Source organism: Mastomys coucha, unplaced genomic scaffold (genome assembly GCF_008632895.1).
Source record: "Mastomys coucha isolate ucsf_1 unplaced genomic scaffold, UCSF_Mcou_1 pScaffold6, whole genome shotgun sequence".
NCBI lineage: Eukaryota > Metazoa > Chordata > Mammalia > Rodentia > Muridae > Mastomys > Mastomys coucha.
The window spans coordinates 98,845,748-98,865,374 of NW_022196912.1; the positions used below are offsets into that span (position 1 = coordinate 98,845,748).

A 19,627-nucleotide genomic window follows, 5' to 3' on the forward strand; every position below is an offset into this window, starting at 1 on the left:
GAGAGAGAGAATAGAGGAGTAGAGGCCGGTCATGAGCATGTAGAGAGAGGGGGTTAGGGAATGGGGGCAGGGGACAGAGCGGGAGCAAGAAGGAAAGAGCAAGAGCAAAAAGCTTCCCAATGCTCCCAGCCATCGCATCAGATACACAACAGCACTATAACGATTTTACAGAAAGGGAAACTCACGTACAAGGAGTTAAGTAACTTTCCCAATGTCACACAAGAAAAAAATAGCAGCTTAAAAATCTCTGCCCAGGTTCTCTCTCTCCAAAATCCATATACCCTAAAGCTACTATGTTATATTGCTTTTCATAATACTTAAAAGAAAGAGGAAAGCTGTAAGGAGGACAGAAACCTCACCGTTAAAAATTATCCAAAGGAGTTAAGGAACACCTAAGCAATATTAATACCAATACAACTCATCATAGGTTGCTGCATCCCAGCTATTTCCAAGTACCTAAACCTTGATTAGTAGTTTTGAAGTTGGACAGACCTGGCTCTGAGTCTTGGCTGTGCCTTTTACAAGCTGTGTGACTTTGGACAAATTTTGTAACTTCACCAAGTGTCAGTTTCCTCATCTGTAAAATGAGAATAATAAATGTCTTATACAATTGCTCTCCGTGACACGGATACAAAAAAAAAAAGGTTTTCAAGTTTTGTCAGAAAACGGCTTTATTGCAATGAGAGAATGCACTGAGTCACTGAGTGGCTTCAATATCCACATGCTGATTAGACAACACAAACTGCCACAGATACGAGCCAAACGCATTAGGGACCAGAGTCCAAGCTTTGCAGGCACACGATAGTCTACCTCTACTACTGAGACACACTCCCAAGCCCAACCATTGGAGCCAGGGAATAGAACAGAAAAGGAAAGGTCAAGGGATAAGGGACATAAAAGAGCAAGTTCAGTGTCAAAAATTCCTGGCACTGTTAAGAAGGAATTTTTATGGGAAGAAAAGAGAAAGGGTAGAAAATGGACCCAGGGATGTGGGATGCAAGGGAAACCTACTCAAAATGACAGAGGGATCTCTATGATCAATTCCAAAGTCATCCATTTTTTCCTTTCCAGTTTGCATCATAAGTTTTCTTTCTTTCTTTCTTTCTTTCTTTCTTTCTTTCTTTCTTTCTTTTTTTCTTTCTTTCTTTCTTTTTTCTTTTGGTTTTTCGAGACAGGGTTTCCTCTGTGTAGCCCTGGCTGTCCTGGAACTCACTCTGTAGACTAGGCTGGCCTTGAACTCAGAAATCCACCTGCCTCTGCCTCCCAAGTGCTGGGATTAAAGGCATGCACCACCACCGCCCGGCATAAGTTTTATTTCTAATGTGGGACAGATTCTTTCCACCCCTCACATGTATTACATGTCACCATGAAGAGCCTAGGAGCAGCTCCCATCTCCAGGGAAGGTGAGAGAAATAAACAGACTAAGAGCAGGCCAGGAATGGTCTGCAGTTCCTGGATCTCTTACCCTCCCCTCCCTTCTCAACAGAGGAACTAACTCTCATTCATTCAGTTAAAAAGAAAATCAAAATAATAAAACACACCTGGTCCTCAGTTGGACATCAAGTTACAGGTCATCAATGGAGAAGTGAGAGGGAGGGGAATAGTGCCTCAAGTCATTCTTTTTTTTAAAAAAAGATTTATATATATATATACATATATATATATATATATTTATATACATATATAAATATATATATATATTGTTTGTTTGTTTGTTTGTTTTTCGAGACAGAGTTTCTCTGTGTAGCTCTGGCTGTCCTGGAACTCACTCTGTAGACCAGGCTGGCCTCGAACTCAGAAATCCTCCTGCCTCTGCCTCCCAAGTGCTGGGATTAAAGGCGTGCGCCACCACCGCCTGGCTATATATTTTTTTATGTATATGAATATACTGTAGCTGTACCTTCATGTGGTTGTGAGCCTTCATGTGGTTGCTGGGAATTGAATTTTTAGGACCTCTGTTAGCTCTGGTCAACTCCGCTCGCTCAGTCCCTGCTTGCTCCGGCCCAAAGATTTCTCACCAGCTCTTAAATTCCACGACTATACCCCTGCCTTACAAGGGATTTAAAAAAGAAGCCCACAAGGGATTTAAAAAGGGAGAAGAGCAGGGTGCTGGTGCCACAAATTGCAGCCTGAACCTGGAAGGAAAGCTCTGGGGGGCTACAGTACAGGGAGGGCAGGAGCCAGAGCTCGAGCCTCAGGGTGGGCAGGACGGGACAGAATCACGAAGGCACAAGGGTAACTGCAGAAAGATGCACCTGAATCTGGGCTCAAGGAGAGCTGACTAGGACAGAGCAGAGTGCACCACCAAACTGCCAGAAAACACATTTGAAATAACAGGTTATTCATTTACTTTTACTACTTTAGAAACTTCTTTTTAATAAAACCCTTATGAGCTAGGCTTCACTGCCCATACTTCTCTTGGCATTTTGGTCTTTCATACTCCCACAGGAATGGCCCATTAAACTCTGCTTGCAACACTCTAGCCTGGAGTTCTATATTCCTCCTGCAAATGGCACAAATCATGTAGTGAGGTTTATCACAGGAGCCTACTCCTTGATACCAATTTTTTTATATGAGCTTATTCTCTCACTGCTCTGACAGAAATACCCAAGAAAAGCAACTTAAGGAAGGTTTCCTGCCGGCTCACAGTTTGAGGGTACAGTCCAATGTGGAAGGGAAGCATAATGTGGCTAGTCACAGGAAGCAGAGAAGAAGACCAACAGTGCTCTTCTGCTTCCTCCTTTATTCCTTTTTATTCAGTCAGGGACAGCAGCCTATTATAACACCCCCCTATATAAAATAGGGAGAGTCTTCCTCCCCAGTTAAATGCCTCTGGAACCCTCTCATGGACACTTCCAGAAATGTGTCATCTAGGGGACTCTAAACCCAGTCAAACTGATAATCAAGATTCCATGGTTTATAAGTTTTTTTTAAAAAATGGTTATTTTATTTTATGTGTATGTATTTTGCCTGCACGCAATAAATATGTGCACCATATGCATGCCTGGTACCATGGATCCCTGAACTGGAGTTACAGACAATTGCGAGCTGTCATGTGGGTGCTGGGAATTGAACCCAGGCCCCCTAGAGGAGCAGCTAGTGCTCTGAACCGCTGAGTCATTTCTCCAGTCCCAGTTTTTAACTTTTAAAAAATCAACTGATGGAAAAACTGAAAGCACAGTCTTCAGACAAATCTGAATTTGAATTCCAATGTTAATAGTAGCAAACTTCAGACAATTTATTTAGGGTTTCAATTCTTCAATAAAAAAATAAGATTATAAAGTTTGTGCCAGGCATGGCAGTACATACATACTGTTAATTACCATATCTAGGACTAAAATGGTAAAGTGTTTGCAATTCACTTTCACTTGTTTTTGTTTTTGCTTTTAAATAAATCCTGGGACTCAGGAGGCAGAGATAGGCAGACTTCTTGTAAGCCCAGAGCCAGCCTAGCCTACACCGTGAGCTCCAGACAAGCAAAAGCCAAATAGTGAGACTGTGTCTCAATCTCACTCCCCAACAAAAAGATAATGTTGTGGTATTTAAGCAAGCAAATACAGTATTTGATATAAAATATATGCTGAACTGAAGAATCAGCTCCCTAATTTTCCTCTTCTCTCCTCAAGGTGAAGTTATGTAACTAGTAGTCTCACACAGTCTTTGTCCAGCACTCATTTGGTTCCCCCTGCCTGGATGCCCCTCTTTGTCACATGTAACACTCAAGTCCTCCTTGTTTAAGTTTGTACCTAAATGCTACCTCTTTGCTGTATCTCCCACCACTAAAACTATACTTATGTTACTTAACTTATGTTACTTAACGTTCTCTCTGTTGTAAGTACCGTCTCAGCTGCTTGCTTAAAAAGAACATATGTGGTTCATTTTCTTTCCTTTCCTCTACACAAACCACAGTTTTGCACATGGTAAGCTCTCAAATATTTGACAAAGAGTTTTCTAGATTTCCTATTATAACTGCATATCATGTCCAACCCTTTCTTGCATTTCAGAATTTAAACTTAAATTGTCATTATTGCTGTCTTCTGAATCCAACATTGAACCTTACTTGTTCTTTGTTTGGCCACAGGGTTTTCAACACAGCCCAGGCTGACCTCCTACTCATGATCCTCCTGAGTTCAAGTTACTCGGATGGGCCAACATGCCTTGGCATAAAGTTTTAAAAATAAACTCACAGAAGTATTTGAATGGAATGGGAGAAGGTTATCTTTTTTTTTTTAAACAAACTATTCTTTCATAAGAAAGCATATTAGTTAGACAGAAAATGTTTAAGGAATCTTCAAAATACCTATTTTACAAATATTTGGGCAAAAATATAGGACACAAGTTCCTTGAGGCAACAACAGAACAAACAAACAAAAACAAAACAGTCAGGTCCTATAATAAGAATATTATATTACTAATTTGGAATTTTTCTACATGACTGGGAATTCCTACAACACTTTATTTTCTTTAAATAATGAGAACACTTATTTTGTCTTCTTAAAAATAAATTACAGCTGGGCATAGTGGTACACTCCTATAATCCTAGTGTTTGAGAGGAGGAGGAAGCAGCAAGGGTTCAAGCTACATCAGCTACATCAAGAGTTAGAATTCATCTTGGCTTTATGAGATTTTGTCTCAAAAATATACAAAATCAACCAACCAATCATTCTCTATGTGTCTTAGTCAAGGTTTCTATTCCTGCACAAACATCATGACCAAGAAACCAGTTGGGGAGGAAAGGGTTTATTTAGCTTACTTCCACATCTTCACCAAAGGAAGTCAGGTCTGGCACTCAAGCAGGTCAGGAAGTAGGAGCTGATGCAGAGGCCATGGAGGGATGTTCCTTACTGGCTTGCTTCCCCTGGCTTGCTCAGTTTGATTTCTTATAGAACCCAGCCCAGGGATGGTACCACCCACAATGGACTGGGCCCTTCCCCCTTGATCACTAATTGAGAAAATGCCTTACAGCTGGATCTCATGGCATTTCCTCAAGGGAGGCTCCTTTCTCTGTGATAACTACAGCTGCGTCAGGCTGACACACAAAACCAGCCAGTATACTATATACATTTTGTTTTTTACCACTCAGCTATATAAAGAAGTGTTAACTCAGAAGTCTCCACCACCCTCTAGTCACAGGGTTTACTATGTGTTGACCTGTCCTAGAACTCACTATGTAAACCAGGCTGGCTAGACTCACAGAGATCCATCTATGACTGCCTCCTAAATGGTGGGTTTCACCTCACACTTGAAAAACAAAACAAACAAAAACATCGAAATAACCACATGAAAGAAAATTGCAGACACTGCACCACTTAGCCATAAGCATTTTCTTGTATTTTCCTAGGAATGAGGATATTTGCTTAGCTAATCACAGTACGGCTAAACAAATCCATATTACAACAATGTTACACTTTCTATAAAATTATTTGCCTTAGAATTACTTATTCCCTTGCTTCAGGATATAATTCAAGATCATGAATTACAACTGTCAGATTTCTTTAAGATCTAGTCTTCTCAAACAATTCTTCAGTCTTTCTGTACCTTTTGACTTGAGATTGTTCAACAAGACAGACTAGTTATTTTGCAGAGTAATACTTCACCTAGGTTTGTCTGTATTTATTTGAGATTAAGAGAAACTAAAGGATGGAAAATCATGGAGTTACTCTGCATCCTGGTTCATGGGCAGAGAGACAGATACTGGACCTGGCATGGCCTTCTAAAACCTCAAACCCCATCCTGCCCTCTCCCCCATGGCACATCACCTCTAACAAGACCACACCTCTTAGTCTTTTCCAAATAGTTCCATTATCTGGTGACTAAGCACTCAAACACATGCACCTATAGGGGCCATTTTTATCAAACTACTACAAGGGGGTAAAGGTTTGTGGGTTAAACATTATAAGAACACTGTAATTTTTAGAAATCTAAATTTCTCTAAAATAATTTTAATTTTTAAAAAACTTAAAATTTTTTTTGTGTATGAGTGTTCTGGCTGCATGTGTATGTGTCAGATGCCCTGAAGCTGGACTTACAGATGCTGTGAGCTGCCCTAGAACAGCTGGTGTTCTGAAACACTGAGCCAACTCTACAGTCCCCGATAATTTTAGAAAGATCTACTAACTGGAAAACTCCTCTGAGAACCTGAGAATTCTTATTATGTTCTCTCGAGCAATACTTTGCTAAATCAAAATTTCTATATATATTTTTTTTTACAAAAATAATGAATGGCAAATTACTACCTGCTTTTCCTTACTATATTCTTTCTTTCTTTCTTTTTTTTTTTTTTTTTTTTTTTTTTTTTTTTTTTTTTTTTTGGTTCTTCGAGACAGGGTTTCTCTGTATAGCCCTTGGCTGTCCTGGAACTTAACTCTGTAGACCACGCTGGCCTCAAACTCAGAAATCCGCCTGCCTCTGCTTCCCAAGTGCTGGGATTAAAGGTGTGTGTCACCACCGCCAGGCCCTTGCTATATTCCTGTTCGTGAATAAGGTAAGTACCTACTGACTGTTTGTGAAAAAGGTGGCTGGCTCTCCATCCAAATTTCTTGTATTTCTAATTCAGATGTTTGCAGGGGTCATGTCTCAGGTAAAAGGACACTGTTGTTGTCTGAGCTGAAGATAAAGAAGCATGTGGATTAACTACTGTTGTTTGAGATAATGAAGCCCAGTTCCTGTACAGTTTCTTACACAGCAAAAAGTTACCATCTCACAATGATATGTTGGACCACTATAGGACCCATAATTACCATTATTATTTTACAGAGTTTATGTGTTCATAAAGCTCATGATCATATACTTCCCCTGCTTTCCCATTTGATGTTTGTCTGTTACATATTACACTGTAGACTGTCTTTGTGTCATGTGGAAATCCATCCTTTACCCAGCACTTATACTGCAACTGTCTAACATTACTGAAAATTTATAAGGACCAAAGGATTGGGAAGAACGTTGTGAAATACTGTCTTCTGTACATGACACAGTTGATACACTCCCAAATGCACAGAAGCCGTGGTGCCTACTAAGACATGTACAAGATCAAACTCTAGTATGGATGGGCTACCAAGGTCACACACCCTAGATGAGGAGCTGATGGAAGCTGGATGGTGGGGGATTGAGAATCCTCCTTCTTTGGGGTGTTACCTACTGGTGAATGGCCCAAGATGCAGCGAATGGTCTCACAGCCATACACATATGGGCAGCACTAGTTAGATCATCAGATTATTTAAAAAAAAAAAAAATAGGACAAGAAGTTGGGAGGGATATGTGTTAGGAGGAGTCTGGGAGGAGTTAGAGAGGAAAAAGATACACATGTGATCTTATTTCAGTCTATACATGTATGAAATTCTCAAAAAATAAATTTAAAAACTTAAAAAATAAAAGCCATTTATTGATACCTTAAAAAAAAAAAGAAAAAGTCATGGAGCTACACATAACATTAAAGTTAGTTTGCTACTAAAGTGACTGTTCAGGCTGAGGGTACAGTTATGTATAGGACTGTCTGGAGCTCCAGCACTGCAGACTATCCACGTTTTCCTTAATCTACTAAAGTACCAAATCTAGAATTTTATCAATAAAAGATACCTAACATAATTCTATAGAATAAATACATCTGTCTGAGGCAGGGGAGACTAATGAACAAGTAGCATCTTATTAATGACCAGATTAGAGCTGGAAGAAAAAGGAAAACAGAAAAATCCTTATAATGGTTTACAAAGTTTAGCATGACTTAGCCTTTCCCTATCAGGACAACAACTGTCTCAGTCTTCTTCGAAGTTTTAAATCTTCCACGATTCTCATCTCAAAGTCTGCAGTCCATAGTTCTCACAAGCCTTACTTTCCCTGAAATTGATCTGTACATCCTTCAGAGCCTCTTCAAAGTAGCTGCCCTTAGCCACTTCCACACTGTCACCAAGCCAGTTACCTCTAAAAGTTCCTAATACCATGAACCTCTCCTTTACTGTTTATTACAATTTTAAATAAATAAGTGCTCAATAACTGTTTGCCCTACTAGAATGTAAGTTATATGAGGGCAGAATTCTCATACAGCAAATTAATGATCAATATGTGTTAATCTGTTACTTTACAAGTTATTAAGAATCAAAAGTTGCTAAGATTAAGAGGTGGTACTTGAGCCAGACCTTATGAAGCCATTTTTCTCAACTGAGGTGCCCTCCTTTCAGATAACTAGTTTGTGTGTCAAGTTGACCTAAGACCAGCCAGCACAGAGGCTAAAACTCCAGAGAAAAAGAAACCACAGGAAAATAACTCTAGACCTCTTGTATTGCTTCTGTCCTCAGATAATTTAGTGAATCCTAACCTGGATGAGGCAAGAGGCCGAAAGTTAAGCAAACGTTCTATTTTATTTAAAGTATATATACGTTCAGATTGACTAAGAACTTTTAGTAGAACTTTCAGAGTGACTAAGAGAGAAAAAAATTAAGAGTTCAAGACCTGCCAAAATGAAAGGTCCTCAGGATTCCATTTGATGCCTCTGAAGGGCAATGCTTGAAGTGGAAATTGGATTTAAACCAGCCCTTGAAAAGCCTAAAACAAAGGTTTGGCCATCTCAATCCTACACTGGATCAAAGTCACTTGCTTCTCCTTTTAACAACCATCAGAAGAAAATTAGATCCTCTTTAAGGAACCAAATCATCAGGAGCATCTACATTCTTCATATACAAATTTTGACATTCATTTCTAAAATTCATTTCTAGGGAAAGTAGGAGAGAAGAGCAAGTGACTGAAACCAAGAGAAAAAGCAGACAACATAGAAACAAGCAAAACAAACCCTCCAAATGGTCTAAACACTTGTAATTACCGAGTATAAGCTTGAAAATAACTATGATTAGTATACTCAGGAAAATAGGTGACAAATTCAGAACTTTAGCAGAGAACTGGAATGTATAAAAACAAACAATAAACAACCTTGGAACTCTAGAACTAAAAAAAAAAAATACTATATAATTAGCAAAATAACAGATGCCTTTAGCAATAGATTGGACATTAAGTGAACTAGAAAGTACATCTGTACAAAACAGGTGAAGCACTGAGGGGAAAGGTTGGAAAGGACGGAAAACAGCATGACAGTGGCTAGGGATGAAGTATAGTTTGGTAGAGTGCTTGCCTAGTAACAAAGGAAGCCATGAGATCAATCTCCAACACCACATAAAACAGGTACAGTGCCACAGGTCTATATGCCCAACACCACAGAGGTAGAGGCAGGAGGATCAGAACTACAAGGTCATTCTTGACTACACATCCTGGGACATATAAGAACTTGGGGCTTTTGTTTGTTGTTTGTTTGTTTGTTTTTTAAGGAAAGCAGCATGAAGACATGGGGAACTCAAGGAAAGATTTAACACACCAGTATCTACAATACAGAAGAGAATGACTGAAACTCTAGAAGAGACAGTACAAATCTGGCAAAAGACAAGGATCAGCAAAGGGCCTCAAGCACCTTAAACAGAGAGCAAACACATAGTGCATGCTGAAAACAAAACATCGCTTCCTTAATCAAATAGTGAACTAAGAGTACAATATAATGATATACTTAAAAGGTTGAAAGAAAGTGACCTGTGATTCTGATAAATAATTATGTCTCATAAACAGATCCTTCAAAAATTAAAGCAAAATTTAAAAAGCTGACTTTTAAACATTCCAGTGAAATGTTTGGGATGTGTGTGTGTGTGTATGTGTGTGTGTGTGCGTGCGTGCGTGTGTGTGTGTATGTGTGTGTATGTGTGTGTGTGTGTGTGTGTGTGTGTGTGTGTGTGTGTGTTTTAAAGACTGGGTTTCTGGCTATCCTGGAACTCTCACTCTGTAGACCAGGCTAGCCTCGAAGTCAGAGATCTTCCTGTCTCTTCTTCCAGAGTTGCTGGAATTAAAGGTATGAGCCAGCAAGGAGCTGGCACTGGGAGTTTGATCATACTCCAGTAAGTATATGGTCAACACAAATTAAATTTGTGTTTTTTCATTTGTTTGTCTTTTTTTTTTTCTCTTTATTTTCTCCTCATGGGGAAAGAGGACACAAAAGCTAAGAATGGACCAGGGAAGACTGGGAAGTAACTGTGATCAGGGTGCATTATGTGAAAATTCCCAAATAATCAATACAAATATTATATTGGAAAAAAATTAAAAGCAAGAAAATTGGGCTGGAGAGATAGCTCAGCAGTTAAGAGCACTGACTGCTCTTCCAAGGATCCTGAGTTCAATTCCCAGCAACCACATGATGGCTCACAATCATCAGTAATGGAATATGATGCCCTCTTCTGATGTGTCTGAAGATAGCGACAGTGTACTCCTATACATAGAATAAGTAAACTTTTTAGAAAAAAGGCAAGAAAATTCTAGCAGAGCGTGGTGTCACATGCCTTTAAATCCCAGCACTCAGGAGGCAGAGGCAGGTGAATCTCTTAGCTTGAAGGCCAGCCTTGTCTATATAAAGAGAATCTTAGACATCCAGGGCTATATAGAGAAACCGTATCTCAAAACAAAGAAACAAAACAGAAAATTGCAAATGGAAGCATGGTAACAGGAAAGAAATAACACTACAAAGAAGAAACATGGGTATAAGTAAATAATCATAGATTATTTTAAATAACAATGAAATCAAAACAAGAAAGACTATATGGGAATAATAACTGGGATGAAAGGACTACCAGGCACAGAAAACAACTGTGAACTGTGAACTGTGTGTAAAGCTGGCCACAATTCCTCATATTCTTTATGCATAACTCTTTACAATATGGCTTTGCTAGTCTTCAGATCAAGGGATGGAATCTATCTCTGTCCCTTGAGAATTTTGGCTTGGTTGTGCTGACTTGCTATGGCTGCCGAACCATTAGAAAATGTAATCTAGCGAGAAACTTGAAAAGCATTCACACAACTGGCCTTGTTCTCACCTGCTACTTGCAAAACTCAAACCATCAAGCAAGTGAGCTAGCCTGATGGAAGGCTCATCCAAAAGGAGAAAAAAATGCTTCTTTTTACATGTACATGGGACAAAAACCTATGAACCAATAAACACGAGTTTTATTGTATTTCATCTGGTCTCAACCAAACTACCAGAAGATCAGAGATCAGCATATTCACAGCAAATGCTAGTCCATCAAATATGAACTGTCAGACACTAAGCTTTGATGCAACAGAAGCTACAGAACTTAAATGTGTATTTACTATGCTTCAATGTGGACCAGTGATCTCCAAGCAGGGTCAACTGTGCTCCCCTGTAGACGTCTGGTTGCTAATATTGACCTTCATCCTGATAGTAGCTAAAATTGTAAAGAAACAAGCCTTTGTACATGGCTGTGGGGTTATCTAGGTCAGCTAAACTTCGATAGAAAGATTCCCTTTAAATGTGGCTGAACCAAAGAAGAAAGCTGAGCACACACATGCACTGCTCTCTGCTTTCTGACTATAGATACTTGGTGACCAGACACCTTAAGTGCCTGCTGCCATGACACCCCACTATGATGGACAGTAACCTCAAACTGTGAGCTAAAGTGAATCCTTACTCCCTTACATTGCTTTTGTCAGGTATTTTATCACAATAACAATAGTAACTAGAAAGGTAACTAATACAGAAAAACTGGGATAGAAGTGGAGTCCCTGCTGCACTAAATCTGATCACGTAGTTCTTCGGTCTTTGGAAGTAATTTGTAGAAAGAGTTTGGAGCTTCTGACTGAAAGCCTTGTTAATATCTTAGGAAAAGCTTAATAGGCCATTCTAGTGGGAGCCTTGGAAGCTAAGAATGATTAGAAAAACACAGACAGTAGCAACCAGGCTCAGGAGGCTTCAGGGGAGAACCGCCCCATTCATAAGCTATTCTGAAAAACCCAGTTGTATTCTGCTCATGTTCTGAGAACTTGAATATTTCACTTCTTTTTTGAATACTTCAATTTAAAAGTACCAGACTAGTTTCTTTGGCAAAAGCAGCATAGTATTTAAGCTATGGTATAGTTACTACCCACTGCTCTTGTTCGGATCTACAGTGAGACAGCAAATAACCAAGAAAAAATTAGAAAGAAAAGGTTTTGTAAGCATGTTTAAATTGCAGATAAGAAGGGTGCTTACAACGAAGTGTGCTGGCTAGATTAAGTCAATTTGACATAAGCTAGATTCACCTAGAGTCATCTGAGAGAAGGACACCTCAATTGAAAATGACCTCAGTCAGATAGGGTGGTAGGAAGCATGTAGGGCACTTGTGATTGATATTGGAGCATTTAGCCCATTGTGGGTGGTATCTCCCCTGAGATGGCTTGAGAACAAGCCAATAAGCAGCAGCCTCTACTACCTCTGCTTCAGCTCCTGCCTCCAGGGTCCTGCCTTGAAGGATTGTTAGCAGGAGTGTAAACAAAATAAAACCTCTCCTCCAAGTTGCTGTTGGTCCTGAGTGCCATTCATCACAATAGACAGAAACCCTAACTAAGACCATGCCATCTGCAACTGCTAAACAGAAACAACACTCCCTTCACAGGCACAATAGGAAAGGTGTCCTGAAGGCAAAGGTTCCAACTTATAAAAATGCAAATTCAGCTAACTTAGAATGTTGCAATACAGAGTTCCAGGACAGCCAGGGCTACACAGAGAAACCCTGTCTCAAAAAAAGAAAAAAAAAAAAGTGCAGACTCAGGGGGGCTGCTGAGATGGCTCAGCGAGAAAGAGCACTGACTGCTCTTCCGAAGGTCCTGAGTTCAAATCCCAGCAACCACGTGGTGGCTCACAACCATCTGTAATGAGATCTGATGCCCTCTTCTGGTATGTCTGAAGACAGCTACAGTATACTTACATACAGCAATAAATAAATCTTTTTAAAAAAAAAATACAGATTCAGCCATCAAAGCATATCAAGGTTGCCAGAACTGAGGTCTAAAGAGCCCAGACTACATCTATGACCTTGTCACTACTATCTATGTATTACTCATTTTGAAGGCATGAAAAATGCAAGACAGAAGGAGTCATGGAGTCTTTTTTTTAAAACAAAACATCTATTCATTTTATGTGAGTACACTGTCTTCAGACACAACAGAAGAGTACTGGATGGTTGTGTACCATGTGGTTGCTGGGAATTGAACTCAGGACCTCTGGAAGAACAGTCTGTGCTCTTAACTGCTGAGCCATCTCTCTAGCTGCCTGGTCATGGAGTCTTGTTTCTTGGTTTCAGAGTGGCTCTCTGAAATGTGTATCAGAACCAAAGTCCCAATAGAGAAATTCTGAGATGTCATTATCTGAGGTTACAAAAGTTTAGTCCAAGTAAGCCAGGCATTGTGACAAATGCCTCTAATCTCAGTACTCAGGAAGAAGATGCAGGCAGATCTCTGTGAGAAGGAGGCCAACCTGGTCTACATAGTGAGTTCCAGGACAGCCAGAGCTACACCGAGAGACCCTGTCTGGGAAAAAACCAACCAAACAACAAAAACATAACAAAAAAGTAAAACCTAAGTTACACTGGAGACACCAGTACACTAGAGATGCTGAAATAATGGAATGTTCAGGCATAGAACAGAACTGGCTCAAAAGAGAGGCCATGTGTCATGCAGACATCAGAGTTGGAGGAGAGGGCCTAGACAAATCCTTCTGAAGCCCACATGATTCCATCACAAGCTCCAGTTGCCAGACATGGAGCTTCTTGCTCTGCTGTTTCCCTGTTGAATTTGGGTCTTGCTTTAATCTCATCTTTCCTTGCAATGTCCTTATTCCCATGGAAATAACATTTACTTGGTATCATTGTATGTTGAAGTAGATAATTTGTGTTTTGTTTGTTCAAGAGCTCATAGTTAAAGAGATTGCCTGAACCGGGCAGTGGTGGTACGTGCCTTTAATCCCAGCACTTGGAAGGCAGAGGCAGGTGGATCTCCGAGTTCAAGGCCAGCCTGGTCTACAGAGTGAGATCCAGGACAGCCAGTGCTACACAGAGAAACCCTGTCTCAAAAAAGAAGGGGAAAAAAAAAGAGAGAAAGAGAGAGAGATTGCCTGAAATGGTGGTGGTGCAAATCTTTAATCCTAGTACTTGGGACTCAAAGGCAAATAGATCTGAGTTCAACCAGCCTGGTCTACAAAGCAAGTTTCAGGACAGTCAGGCTACACAGAGGGGGGAAAAAAAGACTGCCTAAGTCTTACAAGAGATGCTGCATTTACATGTTTAAATAGTGTTGGATGTACTATAGAATATGAAATCTTTTAAAGTTAGACAATATATTTTTGCATTGTGAGATAGCCATGAGCCTATAGAGACAAGGAGGGAAGGCTATGGATAAGTGATATGTTTGAGTTCACAAGGATTAGAGTTGTAATAGTTAATGATTCTCAACTGACAGGATCTAAAATCAAGGAGACAAGACTCTAGAGATTCCTCTGATGCATTATCTGATTAGGTTATGTGAAGTGGACAGAATACTCTAAATGTGGATGAGCCTTTTCATGGTTTGAGGCTCAGACTGCATAGAAGTAGGAGGAAGTTGTATATATACAGTAGGCACCAAATAATGCCAACGCTAACAACTGGTCAAAGTGCAGAGACCATTATCTAATAAGTAACTATATTACATCCTCCCAGGTTCAGGGCTATCATCAGACAGAGAGCAGAAAGAATGTAAGTGCCAGACAGGAAGGATGAGTTCTATGAAATTCTGTCTGCTGAATATGACATAGCCATAACACTCATGAACTAAGAACACCTTGCTTACCTAAAGAAGATCTGCACAAAACAGGGTATTTTAACATTGCATATGAATGGGGAAGGGGCTGTTTTAAATCTTCAGTGATGCAGCCACTAGTAACTGGTCCATTTCCAGTAATAACATTCCCCCATCAAACTCAGGCAAGCAACTCACTAAAACTCAGTATGTCACCAAGCCAGACAAAACCATGGCAGTAGTAGGGGTGCTTGTTGGGAAGTTGAATGAGAATAAAAAGAGGTGAGCAAGGATAATAGGAAAATCAGCTGAGCTAAGTTTAGGTTATAATACACAAAAACCAAAATTGAACTTGAAGGATGCTAACAGTGAAGGAGCCATGGATTCTTCCTCTGCAGAACATTTCAGAACATTCATCAGTCTGCTTTTTGACTTTGGATACCACATACCAGCTGCCTCTTAGTCTCTGTAGTGAAGACTTCGCCGTCATGATGGACTGTATCCTCAAACTATAAATAAATCCTTTCTTTCTTAACTTACTTTTGTCAGTTCATTCTTGTTATTTTTAACAAGAAAAAAATGACTAATAAACCTTACCATAGGTCAAACAACAAGACCACCTGATTACAGACTTTAACATCCACAACTGTGATCCAAAATCAAACCTTTTCAATTTAAAGATTGTCTCAGGCAGCTGTTACAGTAACAGAAAGTTTACTAACACAATGACCATTTCTGGAGACATTTTTGTTCTTCAAGGACAGGTGAATTCCCCTACTTGACTGTGAGTAGGCCAGAAACACACTGCTTAAACATCCTACAAAAACAGGCCTCCACAACAAAGAATCATTTGGCCTAAAATGTTGACAGTGCCAAAAACAAAATAAAATAGCTTTCATTATAGTTAATGAAATGCTTTGATCAAAATGATTACAGATAATTAAATATTCATTTACTGTATTACTTAATCCTTTATAGCAGTTCAGTATCCTTTCTTCCCTCTTTTCTACCTCTGCTCTATTTACCTCCAAAGAAGGAAAAGGCTGGTCCAGTGTTCTAATGGTCACGGGTTTAAAACAACAACTCCCCAGCATTAGGCAGGTCCGTTTTCTGCTCTAGTGGATGTTTTGGCAATAAGTTCTCTTATTAAGATACAGTGGCTACTCTGTCTAGTAAGCACACATCACAAAGAAAAAAGATTTTGAGAAACCCATTTTTAAGCTGCCTGGACTCTAGAAGGAAAGTCCTTTGTCTTAACTGACCACCACCTGGAGATTCTTCCAGAAAGAGGAAAACAGAAATAAAGAATTCCAATCTAAAAATGCGTAGCCATGCTAAAGACTTTAAAGGCACACGGTATTTACCGACACACACAGACTTTGCTGAGAGTTTGGTAAAGTACTCAGCCCAGTTCCAATCACTGGGACTTTAAGAAGTCAAGTGAAGGATGAAAGACTAGTAGGTGTTGAGAAAGAAGACCTGCCACTAAAACTAACATTCGGGAAAACCCCTCCTTGTAAAACGTAACCTCCTTGTGAGGTTTTATCGATAGGTCTCAAACTTGCTATACACAAATGAATGACCTTGGTCATCTGATCCTCCTACCTGTATCTTTCTAGTGCTGGAATTATAGACGTGGGAGAAAAACAGACTACAAACATTTTTAAGTAACTTTAAACTTAAATAAATTAAAACAAACAAATAAACAAACAACAACAACAAATAAAATTAAGACAAAACCCCTATGAGCTTTCAATGTAGCCCCGGCTGTCTTAGAACTCACTGTGTAAACCAGGCTGGCCTCGACATCTGCCTGCTTCTGTCTTTGGAGTACTGGTATTAGAGGCATATGCCACTATATCCCACAACTTTCAGTGGTTATATTATACCTGAAAACCAATTTGTAAAATTGTACTTGTACAGAATGAACTTACAACAGCTACAGTTACCTGCATAAGATCAAGCCAGATAACAACCCATTATGGATGAGAGAGGGACTTGCAAGTGGCCCTCGCCCTAGCTAAGGAGCTATTGTCAACTACAGGCTGCTAAGAGATGGCAGGTCTAGTGAGGGACAGCTCTGAGACTAAAGGGCACACCTGACTTTCTGCCCCTCCCAGGAGTCTCTTCCTCCCAGGCTGAAGCCTTGTCAAATTAGGAACCATCAGCAGAGGTGCTGGTCAGCCAAGACTGTAGGATGGATGGTTAGGCTGCCCATGCTCCAGCTTCATAGCAGTGCATATGCAGAAATACTAAGTTATTATAAAAAAATAAGAGAGGATACACAGTAGGGGGGAGAAGGTCTGGGGAAATTCAGAGAAAGTAGGAGAGGGATTTGGGGTTGAATTATGATCAGGATCCATTGTATACATGAATAAAATTGTCAAAGGATAAATAAAGGCTGGGAAAATGGCTGAAGCACTCACTGTGCAAGCATAAAGGCTGGAGTTTGATCACCATATACATGTATATGTGTGTATATGTATATGTATATATGTATGTGTGTGTATATATATATATATGCACACACACATACACATATGTATATATATGAAGTCTCTACAGTAGGTTTCATATATTTGAAAGACATCTACGTGGAGTCACCACTTCATATAGGGGAGACAATGCTCCAAGCTCAAACTAGACATCTTATTAAATAAAACCTATAATGCCAGGAATAGGTTACATCTTGTTGACCAAAGTAGTCCCACAGAAACCACAAACATCACAGGTTATCACCAAGGCTTTTGGTGGTTCTCCACAACCTATCCATAAGGCCCTATTGTCGAAGACAGTGCTTACTGAGGTCATCACACACAGAAGTCGAGTACTGACTAGTGTTCATGGTGCTAGAAAGTTCTCTGCAGGTTACCAGAGAGAAAGGGTAATTATCGATTATCACTACCTACAAACCCTGTGCTACAACAGTGACCTGCCTCTAAGGTATACAGTGTTACAATGTAAAAGTGGCACAAATGTTGTGGGAGTAACCTACCACTTTTTTAAAAAATTGGATTTAAGCCTAATTCATGAGGTGGGACACTGCTAAAGTGGCCAAGACTCTGAGTCCAGCTAGGTCACAGGCCTAGAGTAAAACCTAATTGTCCTGCTAAAAAAACAGCACTAAAATGACTTCTAATGACATACTGCCATATCCACAGATCAATGTCTCACTCGACCCACACCAGAGCAGCTTCTTATAAGGATGGGAATCATCAGAACCTCACAACTGAACAATGTGCAGAGTCACAGACTTTTGTAGGCTCAGTCCTAAATGGGATCTTCATCAAACACCTCCCTTCAAGGCTTAGGGATCTATATAGAAGAGGAGGCAGAAAGATCTTAAGAGCCAGAGGTGAAGAACGACTTCCAAGAAACTGTCTTTCTGACAAAACAGGATTGATGCACATATGAAGTCATAGCATACACAAGACATGCTCCAGTTCAAGCCAGATGGGATTTTGGCACTGAGAGGTGGAAAATGGACATGAGGCCCTATCCCTAACTAAGGAGCTATCCGCATCGAGATGAGTTGGCAAAGGAAAAATCAGTTTTCTTAATGAAGTCTCACTGGGTAGATCAGCTACACTCCAGGGCAGGCCCCATGGTTGATTAACACAAAGAAACTCAATGGTATTTTTGTGATCTTTTTGTTTCATTTTGTGTCTAATCAGCAAAGAAGTCTGAATGTATACATTCAACAAGAAGTTAGTCAAGGACCTCTCACTGAGTGCCACAGGCTGTTATATTAAAACTATAAAACTGGGTCAGCAGGAAGGCCCAGTGAGCAGAGCCTGACCAACTTCACTCTGATCTCTGGGGCCACATGATGTAAGCAGAGAAACGACCTCTGCAAGCCTTTGCCGATTAGATGCACTACTCGGACAACTTTACAAACACATTAACCTTGGTTTTCTTTTCTGCAAGAGATATAAGAAAACTATAACCTACTCCATAGCATTATGTGAATGACTAAACCACCACATATACTTGGCCTGACTGACATTTAAATAGCACTAAAGAAATACCACTGTGGGCAGGTTCTACAAATAAAGGGCACATATCACCAAGCCTGAGGACCTGAGTTCAATCCCTAGGATCCATATGGTAGAAGGAGAAAACTCATGCACACTGTCCTCTGACCTTGATCCATTCACTACGGCATGTCTGTCTGTCTGTCTGTCTGTCTGTCTGTCTGTCTGTCTGTCTGTCTCTCCTCTCCCTCCCCCCCCACACTCTCTCTCTCTCTCTCTCACACACACACACACACACACACACACACACATACTCAATGTCATTAAAAACCATTGTTGAATTATCAGTATAAATACAGAGATGCTCAACATACTTTTCAGTACAACCTTGTATATCTGAAAGGTTTCATAACAAAAAATTGTAGTTAATATATTTTCCTGGTCTGGATTTCCTTCTATAATATATAACCTCTAGGGAAGAACTAGGTAATAAGCACTTTACTACCTTCTTGCTACAAACTCTTGTGATTCTAAAACCATTTCAATATAAAAGTTAAGACAAAATGGTAGGAAGCCTTCCATTCTGATAAATCTTACCTTACCTTCCTTTATTTCCACAAACCTAAATATAAAACTGTAATGATTGGAGCACTATCTAACAGTATCATAGTGTTGAATTCAAATGAGGTATAATCTGTCACAGGAAATTTATATAATTGTAACTTCATCAACAATACAACCAACCAACCATTACACAACTCTGTAAGTTTCCTTGTACACAATGAATGTTTTAACAACTAATTTACAAATTAATTTACAAGAAATTTACCAAGTAGGACTGTACAATTCTAAAAAGAGAGCACATAGTTTTCTCAAAGGAAGCAAAGAGACACAAAAAACCCCTGATAGATGACACTAGTTTTTCAAATTTAAAATTGGACACCAATACCTCAAGTAATTCTTAAATTATTCAAATAAGGAAGAAAAAAAATCTACCTAGATTGTAAAATTACTAGCATATTTGA

General features: G+C 39.6%; 1 protein-coding gene across 8 annotated transcripts in view; it reads right to left on the reverse strand.

The window, feature by feature from the left end:
- Positions 1–19,627, reverse strand: part of Numb (NUMB endocytic adaptor protein) — a 118,875-nt gene that overhangs the window by 54,790 nt on the left and 44,458 nt on the right. For 3 of the 8 annotated variants that reach the window (XM_031357199.1, XM_031357196.1, XM_031357192.1), the window contains exon 3: positions 493–577. The exons of the other annotated variants lie outside the window; for them this stretch is intronic. The gene's annotated coding sequence lies outside the window, so the exon portion shown is untranslated. The remainder of the gene's footprint in view (positions 1–492; positions 578–19,627) is intronic. 8 annotated transcript variants of the gene reach the window in all.